Source organism: Chelonoidis abingdonii, chromosome 14, assembly GCF_003597395.2.
Source record: "Chelonoidis abingdonii isolate Lonesome George chromosome 14, CheloAbing_2.0, whole genome shotgun sequence".
Lineage (NCBI taxonomy): Eukaryota > Metazoa > Chordata > Testudines > Testudinidae > Chelonoidis > Chelonoidis abingdonii.
In genome coordinates, this window is record NC_133782.1 from 39,924,971 (window position 1) to 39,944,568 (window position 19,598).

Below are 19,598 nucleotides of genomic sequence, written 5' to 3' on the forward strand. Positions count from 1 at the left end.
GCTGGAGCACATGACTTATGAGGAGAGGCTGAGGGAACTGGGATTGTTTAGCCTGCAGAAGAGAAGAATGAGGTGGGATTTGAGAGCTGCTTTCAATTACCTGAAAGATGGTTCCAAAGAGGATGGATCTAGACTGTTCTCAGTGGTACCCGATGACAGAACAAGGAGTAATGGTATCAAGTTGCAATGGGGGAGGTTTAGGTTGGATATTAGGAAAAACTTTTTCACTAGGAGGGTGGTAAAGCACTGGAATTGGTTACCTAGGGAGGTGGTGGAATCTCCTTCTTTAGAGGTTTTTAAGGTCAGTTGGGAATTGGTCCTGCTTTGAGCAGGGGGTTAGACTAAATGACCTCCTGAGGTCCCTTCCAACCCTAATCTTCTATGATTCTATGATTCTGTGTATTAACTATAAAGATAGATTTTAAGTGACTATAAGTCAAAGCACAACACATCAGATTTGGTCAAATTAAATGAAAGCAAAACACATTCTAAGCTGATCTTAACACTTTCAATGTCATTAAAAACTTAGATGCGTCTCATCAGAGGCTCTCTAGTTACTTTTCAGCCAGGCTCTCCCCTTTGTTTCAGTCACTAAGTGGTAGTGGTGTCTGTAGATGTAGATTGAAGAGAGAAAACATGGCAAAATGTCTCTCCTTTTTATCATGTCCTTTCTTTCCTCTTGTTTTACCCCCTTCAAAGTCAGGTGAGCATTACATCATCACAGTCCCAAACTGTCCATAGGTAGGGGGTTGACTCCCTCGAGAGCTTAACGGATTCTTTTGTTGCTGCCTAAGCCAGTGTCCATTGTTTCTGTAAGGCTGGGCTGGGTTTGTCCCATCCATGCCCTGACAAGGTGTGAACTGCCTCTCTGTTCTAGGAGAGTTTTTGCATGAGCTTGCTTTAAGTAGAGGCAGGCAGGGGGTCCCCATCCACAATGCAGACAGCTAATGTTTGCTTGAAGAGAGAGGCGGCGTGGGGAGGGTTGGGGTCCCTTTCAGGCTTAGCAGCTGCTTATCTGTGTATGAGAAAAAAACAAACAGCTGCTGTTTGCTTTCAGTGAATGAGAGGGAGTGGGGTCGGAATTTACAAGGCAGTGTGCTGGCACACTTTCAGCAATCCAAAAACCCTCTGTCTCTCCCCCCACGCTCCCTGTCACACCCCACCCCAACGCACCCTTTTGAAAAGCATGTTGCAGCCACTTGAACGCTGGGATAGCTGCCCATAATGCACCACTCCCAATGCGGCTGCAAATGCTGCAGATGTGGCCAAGACAGTGCTCTGGCAGTGTGGACAGACTGCAGCACTTTCCCTACTCAGCTGTACGAAGGCTAGTTTAACTCCCAGCACTGTATAGCTGCAAGTGTAGCCATACCCTAGGAAGGGTTCTGTCTTTTGTTCATCTGCAAAATCTGCCAGCTAACAACTGGGACAGTTTCCTTAATCACTGACAACACCTCTCCTGCCCCTGCGCCTGAGGGCATGTTGCCTTCTGCTGGAAAGGAGCTAGCCTCAGCCCCTCACATATTTGGAAGCAACCTGCTTCCCTGTGATACAGAGTCACAGGACTCCTCACCCACCTCAGTGGTTTCTGAGATCCCCTGCCCCTTCTCTGGGCTCTCCTCTGGGATGCATTGATCTCTGCTCCCTAGAGCTGGGTTTGTCTCTGGTTCAGTTGGACAGGTCTCTCCCTGGCAGACATTACACCCTGATCCCTTTCTCCAGCTGCAGTGCAGGAGTTGGTCTCAACCATCCTCCCACCTGGAAGTATGTGATTTCTCCCTGCTGCAGAAAAAGCGAGGAGACTCTCTCCCATTCTCTCAGCAGTTCCTGAGACCTTAAACTTTCCCTTGGGGGTCCCAGCATGAAACTCCCTCCTGCTGCAGGCAAATATTTTAACCTGAGCTACACAGAAAAAATCATTACCCAGGAGCAGGTCGAATAGGAGGTGCTCCATTACCTCCACAATCAAAACTCTTTCCATACCTTCCCAAACCACATGGATTTTAGCTAGGAGTACGAGGAATCTGCTTTTGCCCACCCCCACAATCTCTGCCATTTGGCCAGGCAGTATACTGGCCTTTGGGACCACACTCTGCTTTACCAGTGAGATCTGGGCCCCTGTAGCCCTCTGCCCCAAGTATTCCGTGCCATCACTTTGGACAGCCTTCACATGCTCCATATCTGATGGTGTCAGATGCCACCAGCATGGTGCTCTGCTCTGTTACATGTTGATAACAATCAGCTGCCTGCGTGTTCCCTCTGTGTGCTGCCCAGGCTCTGCGCAGATCTCTGACACAGCAGACCCTGAGAGAACCCCATTGACCACAGACTCCGATAAGGTACAAAACACCCAGCCAGGTTTACTGTCAAACAAAACAGTGTTGTGTATTTTGGTTGTAATAGAATCTTGTGTTGCTATGGCAGCTGAGTCAGAGTATTAGGAGATAGCCCAGCCTGTGTGGTTGGCCGTTGGTTAGTTCTGTGTGTAGCAATAAATAGCTGCTCCAAGGTTTACAGCTTTCTGTGTCTCCAGTGATTTCGTCCTAAAGCTGCTGCCCCCAAGGATATAACAAGCAGCACATGGTGCCGTTTCCCCCCCACCTCAAGGGACACCAGCTGCTTCCTGGAGCAGAGCAGAGAGGAGAGGAGCAGGGCCAGGGGTCAGGGAAGGCAGGCAGAAAGTCTGCCCTGGCCATGATGTGCCACACTGTCACCCCGAATCCACTCTAGGTAAGTGGCACTGGGCACACCCTGCACCCATCCTGTATCCCAACCCCTGCCCAGAGCCCCCTGCCACACCCTGCATCCCAACCCCCTGCTGCACCCCTCACCCTTCCTCAGGGCTGGTGCAAAGAAGTTTCATGCCCTAGGCAAAACTTCCACCTTGCACCCCCCACCCAGCTAACCCCACCCCCCCATGGCAGCTAACTCAGCACCCCACCCGGGGATCCCCCCCGCAGCAAATACTCCCCCACCGCGACAGCTAACCCCTCTCCCTCCTGTCCCCCCACTGCAACTAACCTTGCCCAGGGAGACTCCCCCGTCCCCTCACGGCAGCTAACCCCGCCTGGGGAGACTTTCCCCCCCACCCCCGATGGCAGCTAACCCTGCCCGGGGAGACTTCCCCCCTTTTCCCCCCTCTCCCTGCCACAGCAGCTAACCCTGCCTGGGAAGACCTCCCCCCGCAGAAGCTAACCCTGCCTGGGTAGCCCGCCTCAGCTCACCTCAGCTCCGCCTCCTCCACTAAGCACGCAGCGCTGCTCTAGTTCTCCTCCCCACCCAGGCTTGCAGCACTTACTGGAGGAGACACAGCTAGGTTGTGCGCTCAGCGGAGAAGGCAGAGGTAAGCTGGGGTGGGGAGCTGTTCCCCTGTGCGCCCCCCGCCCCCGTTACTGCGGGTAGCCCGCGCGCTTCCACACCCAGCTCACCTCCACTCCATCTCCTTGCCTGAGGGGACTTTTAGGCACCTCCAACCACTAGGCGCCCTAGGCGGCCACCTACTTTGCCTAAATGGTTGCACCGGCCCTGCCCTTCCTGGACACCATACTGCAACTTCCTGCCCTGAGCCACCTGCTGTACCCTGCACCCCACCCCCTGCAGCAACCCTCACCCCCTTGCACCTCACAACCCAATTCCCTGCCCTGGGCCCTCTACCATACCCTTCATACCTCCTGTACCTCAAGTCCCTGCCCTGAGCCCCTGCCACACCCTGCACCCCTCCTGCACCCCCTGAGGGCAGGTAGGAGGCAGGGTTGGGTTGAGGACTTTGGGGAAGGGGTTGGAATGGGGGCAGAGAAGGGGTAGGAAGAGGCAGGGCCTCATGGAAGGGGTGGAATGGGAGCGGGGCCAGGGGCAACAAGTGGGGTGTGTCAGTGATGCGGCCCTTGGGCCAATGCACTAGTCCTTATGCGACCCTTGTGATCATTTGAGTTTGAGACCCCTGGTCTTGAACACTACTTCAGTTCAGGCCTCAGGCCTCATAATGGGCCTCTAATACCAAAGGTTTATGTCTCAGGGCCTCATCTTACTAAATTCCCCCACGTTTTGTCTTTTTATGGGAGGATGTTTACCCATCGTCCCGGAAAAGCATAATGGATGGACTGAAGATAACCCTGTGGGCTAAATACTATTATGTGGTCACCTCATTTCACCAGCCATACACTCATGCCCCATCTGTTTTTAGTCTGCACATTCTTTCAAGTCCCTTATGGTGGGCCTGGGAATGTTAGGGCTGGGACCATGACTGAGGAATGTAGTACTGTGATTGAGCCTTAGAGGCACTCCCAAATAATATATATATGAATAATATGGATATGGCATATATATTTGTAGCACATATGGGTATATATGTATGGTATGTATGTGTACCTATGACACCACCCTATGGCTAAGCATAACCATGTCTCTCCAGTCTGGTGTTGTACTCTGACATGTAGATGAGTGCAGCCGGGGCTCAACCCTCTCCAGGGGGAGGAGGGGAGCCACGCCGGCTCACTACACACCGACGGGTCCGGGTGGATAGCCCAGCCATCCTCGCAGCAATCGCCTTCCCTGTGGGGGCAGAGGGCTCAGGTCCTTCAGCAGTGCTGAGCAACAATAACAGTTAAGGCCCTGGCTCTAGGCCAGGGCGGGGCAGCAAACACTGAGTCAGGGAGCTCAGGCCTTTGGGCAGGGCTGAGCAACAGTAAAAGTTTAAGGCCCGACCCCGGGCAGGGCGGGGCAACAAGCACTAAGTCAGGAAGCTGAGGCCCTGGGGCAGGGCTGAGCAAAGGTTCTAATAGACTTTGGCCTCCTCAGGCCAGGGAGAGGGGGAGTCTGCCATCCAGGGATTGGGTGGCAGGGAGGGCGCACTGCATCCCACTCCACTGCATCCCAGCCCGGGCCCTAGCAGCAGCTGAAGATCCGCTGCTTAGTCAGTGGGGATCCTGGCCGCAACACACTAACATAGGCTCGGGTAATGCTGCAGCCAGACTGGGGTTGACTGCCCCCGGGCTACTTCCGTACTCCTCCTTGGAGCCTACCTGGGTCCTGACATCGGCCTCTGCAAGGTCCAGGAGCATGGGCTTGTTGCTGCTGGGGCTGGGCGGTAGGTCCGGCAACTCCTCCGGATAGCCGGCCCAGGGCAGCTCCGGCGGCTTCTCTGGGTAGCAGGCGCGGGGAAGCTCCGGCAGCTCTTCCAGGTAGCGGAGGCAGGGAGGCTCCGGCAACTCCTCAAGGTAGCAGGCCCGGGGGAGCTCAGGCCAGCCTGGGTGGCTGCCCTGGGTCACAGAGGGTTCCCAGTCTCGAGCTCCCTGAGGGACATCTGCTTGCTCTGGCGGCTGGGGCCTGACTGAGTTCTGAGGGCCGGCCTTTATAGTTCCGGGTCGCCGCCTGACCCTTTGGGGGGAGGGCTCAGAGCTCACTAGCTCCGCCCACTCTGGTATTCGGCTGGGATCTCCCTCCTCCGGCGCAGAGTGGAGCCACGCCACCTCACTACAGACTCTTTTACTTCGGTAAAAGCAGCAAAGAATCCTGTGGCACCTTGTAGACTACCAAACGTTTTGGAGCATGAGCTTTTGTGGGTGAATACCCACTTCGTCAGACGCATTCATATTCACCCACGAAAGCTCATGCTCCAAAACGTCTGTTAGTCTATAAGGTGCCACAGGATTCTCTGCTGCTTTTACAGATCCAGACTAACACGGCTACCCCTCTGATACTTTATTTGGTGAACAGATAGAAACACTAGCTGTATATGGCTGACCAGGTATCACCTGTATCATCAATTAAGTAGTAGGCTGAGTGTGTTCAAACACTGGAACAAGCATTGTAAGTTTGTTCACAGTATTATGTACATGAGAAGTAAAACAGAAAACTGAAGTAGTACACTATCAAATGAGGCTTTATAATATAAATATCTTGTAATTAGTTACCACCCATTCTGGTGTATTCATGTTATGGGTCACCTTTACTGGCTGTTGCCACCCTCTGGTAATTTCGCTGGGCAGGAAAGGGATGCTAGACTTTGTGTCACATGGATGCATGTCCATGATATACATAGTATTTGACTAGATCCACTGTTTATGATGTTGATTTTCCCAAATTAATTATACTGAATTTGGACAGCTAACCAAATTTAACAATATTGCTTAGTGTCAGAATGAGTATATGGTATCAGTACCAACGTAGCAAGGATGTATTGAATAACATAGTATTAGTTTAGGATGCTCGTGTCAGTACCCAAAATTAAAATGGTGCTAAACACGTATTTGTTCCCAATTTCTTAAAATTTGTTTTTCTTTGCATTCATGTTGTTTTCTGCCATTAATCATTTTGATTTTTACCTGTGGTTGATTAAACAGTTACATTTACCATGTGAGTAATTGCTAAACAGGCAAAGAGATCCTGTGGACCATTATAGACTATAACAGAGTAGTGGAGATGACTTTCGGGGTTGATACCACTTCGTCGATCATGTAGTAAAGGAAATTTCAGAGGCAGTATAAATATGAACAAGCAAGAATTCAGGCTAGCGATAACGAGGTTTATTCAATCAAGGGAGGATGAACCTCTTTCTAGCAGTTGAGTGTGAACCACAGGGAAGAAACGGCTTTGTAATTAGCTAAGCCTATCACAGCTCTATTGTTGGAATCCTGAGCTGATGGTGGTCAAATCTGCAATGACTGACGCTCACAGTTTTCTTTGAAGTTTGGTACTGGAAAGGTTTTTTTGCATTAGCAGATAGGCTACCTTTAAATCTGCTATTAGTTTCAGGGAGTTATGAAGGTTCTCTCTACAGATTTTGTATGATGCATATTTCCCTAATAACTTGATTTTGTCCCATTAATCCTTTTCTGTAGGACTGTACCAGTTTGGGCCGATGTACATAGCAGAGGGGCATTGCTGGCATAATGAGGCATATCATGTCCACAAGTGGACTACCTGTAATGTATATTACATTACAGGTGAAGAAACCGGTGATGGTGTGGCTGAACTGGTTAGGGGTCCTGCCTGGATAGTGTCGCTGGTGTAGATATGGGGCGAGAGTTGGCATCGACGGTCTGTTGCATGGATTTGGTTCCTAGAGTGAGAGTTACTAAGGGTGCTGTGTGTAGTTACTGGGAAGAATATGCTTCAGGTTGGCAAGATTGTGGGCGAGGCTGGCTCACCCCAAGGCCTTGAAATTGAAGAATCATTGTCCAGGATGGGTGTGAGATCCCTGATGATGCATTGGAGAGGGTTTTACTGAGACGTATGTGATGGCCAGTGGAGTCTGTGGGTTTCTTTCTTGGGCTTAGTCTAGCAGTAGGAGGCATTTCTTGGTATACATGTCGGCTCTGGTGATCCGTTTCCTTATTTCCTCATGTGGGTATCATAGTTTTGAGAATGCTTGGTGAAGATTTTGTAGGTGTTGGTCTCTGTCTGAGGGGTTGGAGCAGATGCAGTTGTACCTCAGTGCTTGGCTATAGACAATGGATCATGTAGTGTGTCCAGGATGGAAGCTGGAGGCATGAAGGTAGGCATAGCGGTCGGTGGGTTCTTGGTTTAGGGTGGTGTTAACGTGAACGTCACTTATTTGCCCCATGGTGTCTAGAAAGTGGACCTCCTGTGTAGATTGGTCCAGACTGAGGTTGATGGTGGGGTGGAGGCTGTTGAAATCATGGTGGAATTTTTCCAGAGTCTCCTTCCCATGGCTCCAGATGATGAAGATGTCATCAATGTAGCGTAGGCAGAGAAGGGGCATGAGTGGACGAGAGCTGAGGAAGCGTTGTTCCAGATCAGCCATAAACATGTTGGCATATTATGGGGCCATGCGGGTGCCCGTAGCGGTGCCACTGGTCTGGAGGTATATATCGTCACCAAATTTGAAATAGTTGTGTGTGAGGATAAAGTCACAGAGCTCAGCAGCCAGTTGTGCTGTGGCATCATCAGGGATACCGTTCCTGACAGCTTGTATTCCATCTGTGTGTGGGATGTTTGTGTAGAGAGCCTCTACATCCATGGTGGCTAGGATGGGGTTTTTTGGAAGTTCACCCATGCAGTGTAGTTTTCTCAGGAAATCAGTGGTGTCACGGAGATCGCTGGGAGTGCTGGTACAGCAATAGTGCAATGATAATACAGTAGTACTGCAATAATACAGTTGTTTTTACACAGTAACCAAGTTGAAATTAAATGACAGTTTATCCTGGTCCAGCTAGTGGTTTTTAGCTGATTATTAAATTAATTGTCCATATATGGTAGATAGAAGGTGTATTTGACCAGTCTCTTATTTATGCAGCACTTCAGTTTTCTTTTCTTGATGCTTGGGGGTTTCTTCACTGTAGACAAATATCTTCTGGTGTCTTTGTGGTGTGATATCGTCTAGTGTCTTTGTTCTTACGTTAGTTAATATAATAAAGTTTTTGTTTGTTTGTTTTTACATTTCTCTTGTTTTTAGTAACCCAAATTTAATACACAGACCAATTTAGTGTTTACAATGTAACAGGGACCAAGGCTTTTAAACACAAGCTATAGTTTTGCAATTGTTGTATAGACATTCATTTTCACTTAAGGTGCATTACTAATATTTGATACTAAATGTAATGCTTAACAGCTAAAATAGATGCTTACAGTCTTCCATGAGCAGGTGTATTGCTTTCCTTTGCTGAACACTTTGTTTCAGCAAAAGAATTAGTAACATAATTTTAACAAGCTTTTTAGGGTTACTTTGCTTGTGAAACCAACTTCACTCTTGTTAACTGTTTAGAAGCACAAACTTTAACAACCACTGCTTCCTATTAACATAACAAAAGAAAACCGTGTAAAATTAAACTAACTATAAAATTAAACCAAAATAAATTTTAAATACAGGTCCATGCAAATACTTTGAGGGTATTAAATTTTCATGATGCTTTTGTTATGTTTGGGAGCCAAAGGTGGAAACCTGTTGAAGTTGTTTGGTTAGCACTATGCATAAGTTGTTATTTTTAAACATTTTTGCTATCACATTCTTATAAGTGCAAACAAGTTTAGAAGTGCAAACAATTTTTTTTTAAAAAACAACAAACAAGTTCATAAAAACCCAGACAAGAAATTGACATTTTGTTAATATTATCTGTACCTTAATGTTGAGGTTTTCACTTACATTTTTTCTTTGAATTAAAAAAAAAAAAACTTAAAAAAAAAAACTGTGGTTAATAAAAGAAATATAAAAGAAAATTATTTTTGTTTGTAATTTCATTATTTGTTGAGGCAGAAATATATGTACATATATTTATAACTGAGACCTAGTTGAACTTTGAAAAAAAAGATATTAATAATATTATGATGGTTATACCACAACCATAATATTAAAATAGTATGGTACCAGATATACATATATTTGAAAAGAGTATAAAATTGAATTTTGTTGCAACAAAATAAATATAATAAAAAATAGTCACGTAACACACACAACATACAACACAGGACAATGCACATGACATAAAGGACAAATTTACAATTCAAAACAAATGACACCAGAATTCTATTCATAACTATAGAAAATAAGGCAAACAAAAACAAAACATTAAAAGGGTTAAGCATTTGAATAAACAAGTTATTACCTTATTAAAACTTTTAACAAACATACTTTAAAATATATTAATATTTACCAAATGTATTGTATTAATTTGGTAACAAGGAATTTTGCATTACATTATATTTAACATTATTTTAAAACTCTGCTATATGGAAAAAAGAAAAGCCCATCTTTCAAATATTCGTTAGTGGTTAGAATTAGAAGCAGAGTGTGAATTTCTGTTGCTTGGCACCATATCTTCAAGAAAGTTAGGAATAATTCCAGCTGTTGCGTTCCTGAAGGTTAAAATAATTAATTTATTGGATTTATTTAAAGTAAAGCTTTTACCTTGTCTCCTTTTTGTTTCTTGTTTTGTTCTGTTTTCAATTGCTTTATCTTGTGGAGGTTTCTGTAAAACTATAACTTTTAAACAAAGAGAGAGAGCAGAAGCGAGGAGAGGTGGGGGAAAAGGAGGGGGGGCGAAGAGCAACCTAGGAAGGTAGCAAGACCTGAGCCATGAGAGATTAACTGTATCAAGGTATCTGAAAGTACGGGCAGCAGCAGCAAGTTTAGCAAACTAGGAAAGCATATAAAAGAAAAAACTTAACCGGTATACAAAAATATTTGAGAAAGAAGGTTATATTTTTAGATATGAGCACAAAGTATGGTTCCATAGGTCAAAGCAGTTGGGAACCTGCACAGTTGAGACTGTGCCCCTGGTTTTTATCCTGGCTTTGAGAAGAGAGTGGGGGTTATTACCTGCTCTTGTAAAACCTGAATTTGTTCCCCCAGGATCTATTGCTTTTGTCTGTATGCCAAATAGATGGTGGAAGTGCCCTTTTTCGCTGCAGTTAACTGTTTTGGGGCAACTCCCTGCATTAATGCATCAATTCTAGATGTTAACCTGCTTAATTTCAGTTTTTACTTTGAAATTCCTTTTTATTCACTCCCCTGCAATCGAGTCGCAGCTCCTGTCTCTGAATGTGCTCTGTGAACTGTTCCATGTTTTCCTTCAATTCCGTGACAGTATTGTGTGCTACTTTTTCCATCTGTGCACTTACTTGTCCCGTTCTGACAGGCACCAGTCTAGGTCACAGTTTAGGTTGACCAGAACCTGGCTTTTATCATAAGGCGGTGGTTGCACTGCAGAGGACCCTGTTTCATCTTTTAATTTTACTAGGCCACCTTTTTCCATTCTGTCCCCATTCTTCGGGCGCAGGGGAGCTACCTGAAGCCCGCTGTTGACCACAAATATTTATAACTGGGGACAGCACATGTATTTTTTGCAGCCTTGCAGCTGTCTCCAATGTTTTATTCTATTTCTGTGCTGGTTGTCTCTGGGCTGCTCGCCACCCTGCAAGGGGGGTGGGAGCATTCCAGGGCTTTGTATCTCCTTTTGATTATTTTAACTCCTTCTTTGTTACTGCTATTGCCCCACCAATTTTGTGCATACTGTAATAGTCATCGTTATAATTTGCAATAGTTTACATTTTAAGACTACAGTCTCTGCCCTAGCCTTACAAATTACATTACATGTTTTTCTCCATTATATTTTTAAAACTCTATGGGGATTTGCAGGGAAGGGTTAAAGGGGTTCCCTAGCTCGTGGTTTTCTGTCATGTTAGATCATGATTCCTACAGCGGACAGCTTGCTTACTCACCAGATCAGTGGTCGGGGTCACCAGTGTTGTCAAACGCCACTGGTGTGGTGCTCTGCTCTGTTTAATGTTGATAAGAGTCGGCTGTGTGCGTGTTCCCTCTGTGTGCTGCCCTGGCTCTGTGCAGATTGCCAACACAGCAGACCACAAGAGAACCCCCAATGACCACAGACTCCGATAAGGCACGAAGCACCCGGCCAGGTTTATTGTCAAATGAAACACAGCCGCTAGCTCCCCGGATCAGATGTCTACAGTTCTGCTAGTACATATGTGCTCCCTGACAATGGACCAGGTCAATCAGTGGCGGGACACTCCACTGCCCCCTAGGCTGGACAAAGACGTCCACTCAGGCGTTCTTATACCCAGGTATAAACAGGTTACACATCATTGAACAGACTGAGGTACAGCCCCCATATGCATTAGGGTGTTGCCTTTCTCCTGGTACAGGTTGGTTTGACCAAATAAGTCTATCCATCATGCTGTCTATCAATCGTATTATCCTTTTTTATTACCTTTCCATCATATTGTCCTTTTATACTGTTTTTAGGCTGGATTTGCCTGTTCCTTGTTATCCGTGTGGGATGTGTTCCTACCTGGTCATTCTGGTGCCATCCTGGCACACGTTCTTTTAGCAGCCTTCCTCTTACCAACTTCTGTGAGCAGGCCTGCCTCTGGCTCACGGCCTAACTTTGCTTTATGTTTGCAGTGTCTTGACCATTACTTCAGGCCTCAGACCGGGCCTCTGATACCAAAAGTTTCTGTCTCAGGGCCTCATCTTACTACATCTGGTTCTGCAGAGGCTGACCTCACAGAACCAAGATGATAAGTTGCAATTGTTTGCGAGGGGGGCGTTCTGTGTTGAGGAAAGCAAAACTAACGTGAGCTATTGTTGCCCGCTTCCTCCTAGCACGGGACAGTCATTCTTCAAGTGATCAGTGGAATTACACTGATACACTTTCAGGGCTCTTCTACTTTTACAGGAGATTCGGGATGGGGTTTAGAGGAATGTTTTGGGGTAGGGGAATGTTTAGGCCTCCAACCCCCTTCTCTCATCCCAGGGGCAAAATGGGATTCTCCCTTCCCAACAGTTTTAAACCCCTCTTTCTGTGGCCTGCCCTCAGTTGATGCCTGATTGCTAAAAAAGCTGTTTCGTCAGAGATGAAACTATCCAGTACGGTCCAGTATGGCGTACCAGCAAGAGCCTGTACACTGTGCCAGACTGGACCGGCTTCTCCGGTGGTGATTCAAAGGGCCTCAGGACTCCAGCCACTATGGGGAGCCCTGGGCCCTTTAAAGTGCTGCCAGAGCTCCGGCGGCCGGGCTCGGGTGGGAATTTAAAGCGCACAGTGCTCCAGCCGCTGCAGGCCACCATATCACCACACGGAGATTCCCCGAGTTGGGAATTGGAAGAGATGGTCTAGCTGGGCTCTGCTCGCTAATTCACCTCCTGCTCCTGGCGAGTAGTCACATGGGGCATTTCATTTGCTTCCCAAAAGCCCTTTGAGCCCCATCTGAACTGCCCACTGGGCACAGCTTTCATCTCCCTGGAATAAATCTTTGCAAAGAGCCACAGGCAGATCGCCACGCAGGGGCAGGTTTCAACTTGCAACCTCCATACCATGGCCCCCACCGTACCAGGAGCAATGCCCGGGTTTCCTCCTCAACGCCCAGCCCAGCAATGCTAAGAAAAGCTTGGAAACATAAGAGAAGCTGGTTTGAGGGGGCGGGGGAGGGGGAGGTGCTGCAGCTCAGGCACTGCCAGGGCAAATGGCCCCAGTTGGGCCCATGCATCAGACCCAGTGTCTCCAGGAGATGTGCAAAGGTTCCAGGCAATGGGGATTCGAAAGCTGCTCTGAAGAAGAGCTGGCACCTACCCCAGCCCCATAGGCACCGATCTGGCTGGGTAGTCAGCTATCCCTTCCTCCAGGGACCCCAGCAGCTGAACTCACAGGGAGGCAGATTGTGTCTCAGTCCAGCTGTCCCAGCCCCCGGGCTCAGCACCCCATGAGCCCAGCACTGCCTTGGGTCCTGGATTCGGCTGGGGGCACAGCTCTGGTCTCGGAGAAGCTGGTTTAGCAGGAAGTGCCAGTCTCCTGCACCCATGGCTCTCCCAGCGCCAGTCCCTCTGGGGGGAGGGAATTAGGTGTCTCAGTGACCTGGGGATGCCCCGAGCAGCTGGTACTTTCCTTCCCCCAAGGATGGGCGCGCGCGCACGCACACACACACACACACACAGCCCTACTGCTACCTAACCCGTTTCCCAGACTCCTCTGCATCTCATCCTCAAAATCCACTCTAGGTTTCAGGATCCAGTGGAAGCCAAGGCTGGGCACCAAGACTCCTGAGTTCTATCCCAGCTATGGGATGGGAGTGGGGTCTAGTGGTTAGAACTGGGGGTGGGCCTGGGAGCCAGGACTCCTGGGTTCTATCCTAGCTCAGAGATTGGAGTGAGGTGTATTGATTAGAGCAAGAGGGCTGGAAGCCAGGAGTCCTGGGTTCTATCCCCAGATCTGGGAGGAAAGTGGGGTCTACTGGTTAGAGCAGGGTGGGCTGGGAGCCAGGACTCCTTGGTTCTATACTGCCCCAGGGAGGGGTGGGGGTATAGTGATTAGAGTGGAGGGCATCTCCCTTCCAGCCTCTGTGCCATGATTGAATCCCACCCTCAATCTGAAATGTGAAGAGAGATGTCCTGGAAAGACATGCCCTAACCCTGGTAGGGAAGTGGCCAAGAACTATCACTCCCAGCATTCCTCACAGCATGCCCTGGGTGGGCTAGGCTGCCCATTAACCCTTTGTTTACCGCAGTCCAGAGAGGAAGGGTTTGGACATGGAGAAGAACTGTGAGTAGCGACTTTCCTGAACTGCTATCATCTCCCTGCACACACACCCAGCTCTCCGTAATCTGCATTTATATGGAGTTCAGGCCGCTTGGCATCAGGTTATCTCTTTGCAGGATGCTAAAGTGTGCTGAACAAAACGTGGCCACAGCAGAAAATGCACTATTAAGGATGCCCGCATCATCGTAACTCTGCCCTCATTCCGTGACTTTTCATGAACACAGGTAGTGCAGTGCTCTGCCACCAGCCCCGCGGTGGATGAGATGCACAAAGCTCTTCTTCTCCTTTCCCAGCCCCCCTCACACCCCCAGGAGTCCTGGGACATGGCGAAGGGACCAAAAGCTTGCCCGCCCACCCACCCCCCTTGCGGCCCCCTGGAGTGGGCCATCACACTACGGGTTATGTGGCTGCAGTCCAGGTAGTGAGCAACCCCACACTAGCGTGTGGCAGCAGTTGTTGCAGAGATGAGGATGGTAAATTACCTGAAAACCTGGCCTTACATGAGGCAGGCTGAAAGGAAAGGGCACTGGGAGGGAGGGGCAGAGAGGAGTGAAAGGGTTCCCTTGATCACGGCACACACATGTGGGGGGCAGGAAGAGGGCTTTGTCCCACCTAGGGGCTGGGCCCCTCAGATCTGGGCACACACACAGGAGCGGGGAGCACGTGGGGCTGACAGTTGCCCCTGCACCTGTTCTCCCCAGTGTTCCACCCCCTAACTCCTCCGACTCCAACCCCTCTTCCCTCCCCTGCCACCCATCCCTGTTTATCCTCCTCCCTATAGCCCTCCTCTCCTCGCTGCAGCCCCAAATCCCTCTCCTCCTGTTCCCCACCAATGCCCCTCCCCAGGAACCATTCACAGAGTGATTTTTCCCCAAATACTTTGGGAAGTGTGGGGGGAGGGAGTGTTGGGGTGCAGCAGCAGAGCTGGGAGTATAGGGGTGGGGGATGCAGGGACAGAGCTGGGAGTTTAGGGATGGGGGATGCAGGAGACTGGGGTGCTTGGAGAGAGCTGGAGTACACTGGCAGGGCTGGAATACAGAGGGGCTGGTGTGCAGGCACAGATCAGGGGTACAGGGATAGGGGATGCAGGGGCAGGCAGATCTGGGGGTGCAGGGCTGGGGGTACAGGGATAGGGGTGCAGGAGACTGGGGTGCACAGGGACAGCTGGGGGCGCAACGGTAGGACTGGAGTACAGGGCTGGGTGCAGGAGATTAGGGTGCATGGGGAAAGCTGGGGGTGCAGAACCATACACTCTCCCCCCTCTCCATCCCCCTCCCAGTGCAGAGGCGGGGAGGCCCCGCAGGGCATGCCGGGAGTTGCAGTCCCGCGCGGGGCATGCCGGGAGCGGCAGTCCAGCCCGGGGACCCTGGATCCGAGCGGGGTCCCGGCGGAGCGCGGCGCCCCCTGCAGTAAGAGCTGGGCCGGGCCAGCGCTGGAGTCTGGCCTCCTCCCCCAGCCACTAGACCACTCACCCGGGTGGGGCTCGGAACCCAGGAGGCTCCCAGCCCCCCAACACCCCCCCCAAGATTCTACTCCTCACTCCCCTCCCAGATCGAGGCTCGGGAGCCAGGAGTCCGGGTCCCCTCCCCAGCCACTAGACCCAGCCGCCCGTTGAGGATCGGAACCCAGGAGGCTCCCAGCCCCCTAATATCCCCTCATACTAGTTCCCAATCCCCTCTCAGCGCTAGGCTCGGAACCCAGGAGTCCAAGTCCCCTCACCCAACCACTAGACCCTCCCCCCCCCCGTGGGGCTAGGAACCCAGGAGGGTCCCAGCCCCCCAATGTCCCCTCATACTAGTCCCCGCTCCCCTCCCAACGCTAGGCTCAGAACCCAGGAATCTGGGTTCCACTCCCCGCCCGAACCACTAAACATCTCCCCTCCCTCGCTTCGCTTTCCTCTTAGAAATGGGATAGAACCCAGGAGTGCGTCCCCCTCCACCCCGGGTGGGGCTCAGAATCCAGGAGTCCAGCCCCCTCTCCCAGCCACTAACCCCCCCCCGGGTGGGGCTATCCAGGAGGCTCCCAGCCTCCCAGTGCCCCCCACCCCACAAGATACTAGTCCTCATTCTCCTCGCAGCTCTTGGCTTGGAACCCAGGAGTCTGGGTTCCCTCCCCCCCCCCGCTTCTCTTTCCTCCTAGAACTGGACTAGAACCCAGGAGTCCGGGCTGCCTTGTTGGCAGAGATTGAGGAGGGGGAAGGGTTTCATCCTTTGAGGTGGTCAGTGCATTTGAGGGCAAGGTTCCTGAAGACTCAGAGTTTGTAGAAGAGGTGAGAATTAAGGGCGGAGATCTCTCCATGTCTCAGTCCTGCAGTGGGTAAGGCCTGCATCTGCCTCACAGGACTCTAGGATGGCTCAGATGGCCCTTCCTTCCCTTGTAATCTCCATCCCTTCTCCTTCTCCCTCTTCTCGTCTCACTTTGAGTAATCGGTTTGCTCCTCTCATCTGGGCAGAGGAAACTGTGGGCCAGGAAGCAACTAACGCGGTTATGGATGCTGTGGGCTGGTTTGACCCTGTTTTTAGTGACTTAATGTGTATATTGCCTGATATGATGATGATGTCCAGCATGTGAAGAATTTCAATTAAAAAAAAAAATCAGCATGGAGGCAGCTGATTAGTCACAAGCAGTACTGGACCCATCTCTCCTAAGGGGCCAATTACCCAATGACAAGCCAATGTAGTTAGGTTTGGAAGCAGCAGTTTTCTATTGGCAAATGTCAGTAAACATCAATTTCATCACACGCACACCAATTGATAAAAAAATATTTTCATCGATGATAATCAAAATGTGCAGCTAGGCAAAGTAAAGAAAATGCTCCTTGAGAACTAGAGTTTGATTAACGAATAGTTACTTTGTGTATCTTGTCATGCAGTGTTGACAGTTTGTGTTTTAATGGATATAAAGCTTTAATTTTTTGAATTGCACCATCAATCGTCATTAAATAATTATTGTCTGTCCTCTATTATCTCTCAAACATACTGTGATGGGTTGGATCACAGAGACTCCTTTGGGAACTGCCAACTGATGTGCCAAGACTACTTCTGCCCCTGCTATCCCTGCCAGATTGGGACTCCAGCATCCTGTCTTGCTGAGCCAGACATGCCCGTCTGCTCCAACACAGACCCACGGTGTGAACCACGTGCCCCAAAGCTGCTGACTTAACTGAAAGCAGCTGACAGAAGTGTTCCTATCTTTAACACTCAGATGCCCAACACCCAGTGGAGTCTAAACCCCAAATAAATCCATTTTACCCTGTATAAAGCTTATACAAGGCAAACTCATAAAAAAGGAGAGCAGCAAAATATGGACCGTGGATTTCAGAAAAGCAGACTTTGACTCCCTCAGGGAGCTGATGGGCAGGATCCCCTGGGGAAAATAACATGAGGGGGAAAGGAGTCCAGGAGAGCTGGCTCTATTTTAAAGAATCCTTATTGAGGTACAGGAACAAACCATCCCGATGTGTAGGAAGAATAGAAAATATGGCAGGCGACAAGCTTGGCTTAACAGTGAAATCCTTGCTGATCTTAAACCCAAAAAAGAAGCTTACAAGAAGTGGAAGACTGGACAAATGACCAGAGAAGAGTATAAAAATATTGCTCAGGCATGCAGGAGTGAAATCAGGAAAGCCAAATCACACTTGGAGTTGCAGCTAGCAAGAGATGTTAAGAGTAACAAGAAGGGTTTCTTAAGGTATGTTACCAACAAGAAGAAAGTCAAGGAAAGTGTTGGCCCCTTACTGAATGAGGGAGGCAACCTAGTGACAGAGGAAAGGCAACCCGTGAATGACGGGAGTGCAAAAGGTAAAAGATAGAGTTTTTTGATTAACCAAGTTGTACCAAGGAGGCGCACTGCTACATAGACGGGTTGTACCTTGCTACGAGAGGTTGCACCCATACGTCAGGAGCTGGATTGTAACTTGTTGTACTTGTATAAGAATTAATCCTGGGGCGATGTCTTTGTCTGCGCGAGGGCAGATGAAGTCCCGACACTGACTGACTCGAGTCCATTGACCGTGGTGCAAATGCTGTATTGCCCTAGTAGAGTAACATCTGGAGGTATTATTGGTGTCAACTCGGCTAAACCTGCCGACGTGCCTTTACCTACTAGACCTCTGTGTCATTGGGGTCTCTTCGGGTTGCTGTGGTCGCAAGCTGTGCAAGCTGGGCAGAACACTACGATGGAACACAGGACGCAGCGAGTGTACCATACAAGGACAGCAGGATAGCACCAGCCATGGTAGCACTACAAACACACACCTCTTGACAATCACTTGAAAGGCAGCTATCAAAATCCACCCCCTCATTATTCTTTTCTGCAAACTCACATCTCATTTCCTAGCCTCTCGCATAAGTCATGTGCACAGGTCCCTACATTTTTTTGTTGACCTCTGCTGGCCTCATTTCCAATTTTCCACACTCTTTACTTGTAGGTAGGCCCAAAAACTAGACAGCATATTCTAGAGAGGTCACCAGATTGTGAATAGAGGGAATTATCGCTTCCTCGATCGTGCTGCAATCCCCTACTTTATTACAGCCCAAAGCATTAGCTTCTTGGCAACAGAGGGACACCTGTTTGTCTCCGCCAGTTTCTCGACACTTAACCCTAGGGCCTTTCTGCAAGACGCTGCCTTAGACCATTCGTCCTAGTCTGTAACTGAATGGATTCGTCTCCCAAGTGCAGGACTCATGCACTGTCCTTGTTGAACCTCATCAGGTTCTTTTTGGCCCAGTCCCTCTAATTTGGCTAGGTCCCTCTGTATCCTATCCCTACTCTCCACGCGATCTACACTCCTCAGTTTATGTCATCTGCAAATGATGAGATGCAGTCCACACTACCCCAGATTTATTAATGAAGGATTGAACGGAAACGCGCCCAGGAATGACCTTTGGCATCCGCTTGAAACCCGTGCCTGCCACTAGACATGACCGTTGATCACTACATTGAACCACGATCTACAGCAGCTTTCCTATCCCCTTACTAGTACCAATCATACCAGCCATACTTCTTTTAATTTGCTGACAAGAATACGTGGGGAAATGTATCAAAAGCTTTGCTAAAAGTCCAAGGAATAAACTCCACTTCTACCTCATCCACAGAGCCACTTATCTCCCAAGAGATGCAAATCTCACCGCTTCAAGTATGACTCCTTGGCGATCCATGCTGATGTTCTCTCGAATCACTTTCTTCTCCTCTAAGTCTTCAGAAGTTGACCTGAGGCTTATGTTATTTCAGGACTGAGTTGAGCTGACTGTCCGTAGTACCTGGATCCCCTCCTTCTTCCCCTTTTTAAAGATGGCACTACATTAGCTTTCCGTCATGGACCTCCCCGATCGCACGAATTTTCAAGATACTGGCCAGTGGCTCTGCAATCACATCCGACTCAACCCTTTAGCACATTTGATGCAGCGCATCTGCCCAGTAACTTGCTGCTCGTCGTTTTTCTATATCCGGACCACTTTCTTTCGCCAAAAGAGGGTGGTCACCTTCTCCCATGCTGTGTCTGCCCAGTGCGACAGTCTGCGAAGCTGACCTTGTTTTGTGAAGACAGGGCCAAAAAAGCATTGTGTCATGAGCGTTTTTTCCCTA

At 49.1% G+C, this 19,598-nt stretch overlaps 2 protein-coding genes across 6 annotated transcripts in view; one reads left to right on the forward strand and one right to left on the reverse strand.

Annotated features, from left to right (window-relative positions):
- Positions 1-19,598, reverse strand: part of LOC116816447 (olfactory receptor 10A7-like) — a 126,974-nt gene that overhangs the window by 20,509 nt on the left and 86,867 nt on the right. Inside the window, 1 exon segment of the mRNA XM_032765692.2 lies at positions 9,866-11,642. The gene's annotated coding sequence lies outside the window, so the exon portion shown is untranslated.
- LOC116816446 (histo-blood group ABO system transferase 2-like) overlaps positions 1,918-19,598 on the forward strand; it is an 82,015-nt gene continuing 64,334 nt past the window's right edge. For 2 of the 5 annotated variants that reach the window (XM_075072395.1, XM_075072397.1), the window contains exon 1: positions 2,367-2,730. The gene's annotated coding sequence lies outside the window, so the exon portion shown is untranslated. Of the gene's footprint in view, positions 2,340-2,366; positions 2,731-3,270; positions 3,344-19,598 lie in introns of those variants that run through there. The other 3 variants (XM_032765691.2, XM_075072396.1, XM_075072394.1) reach the window with 3 other exon arrangements.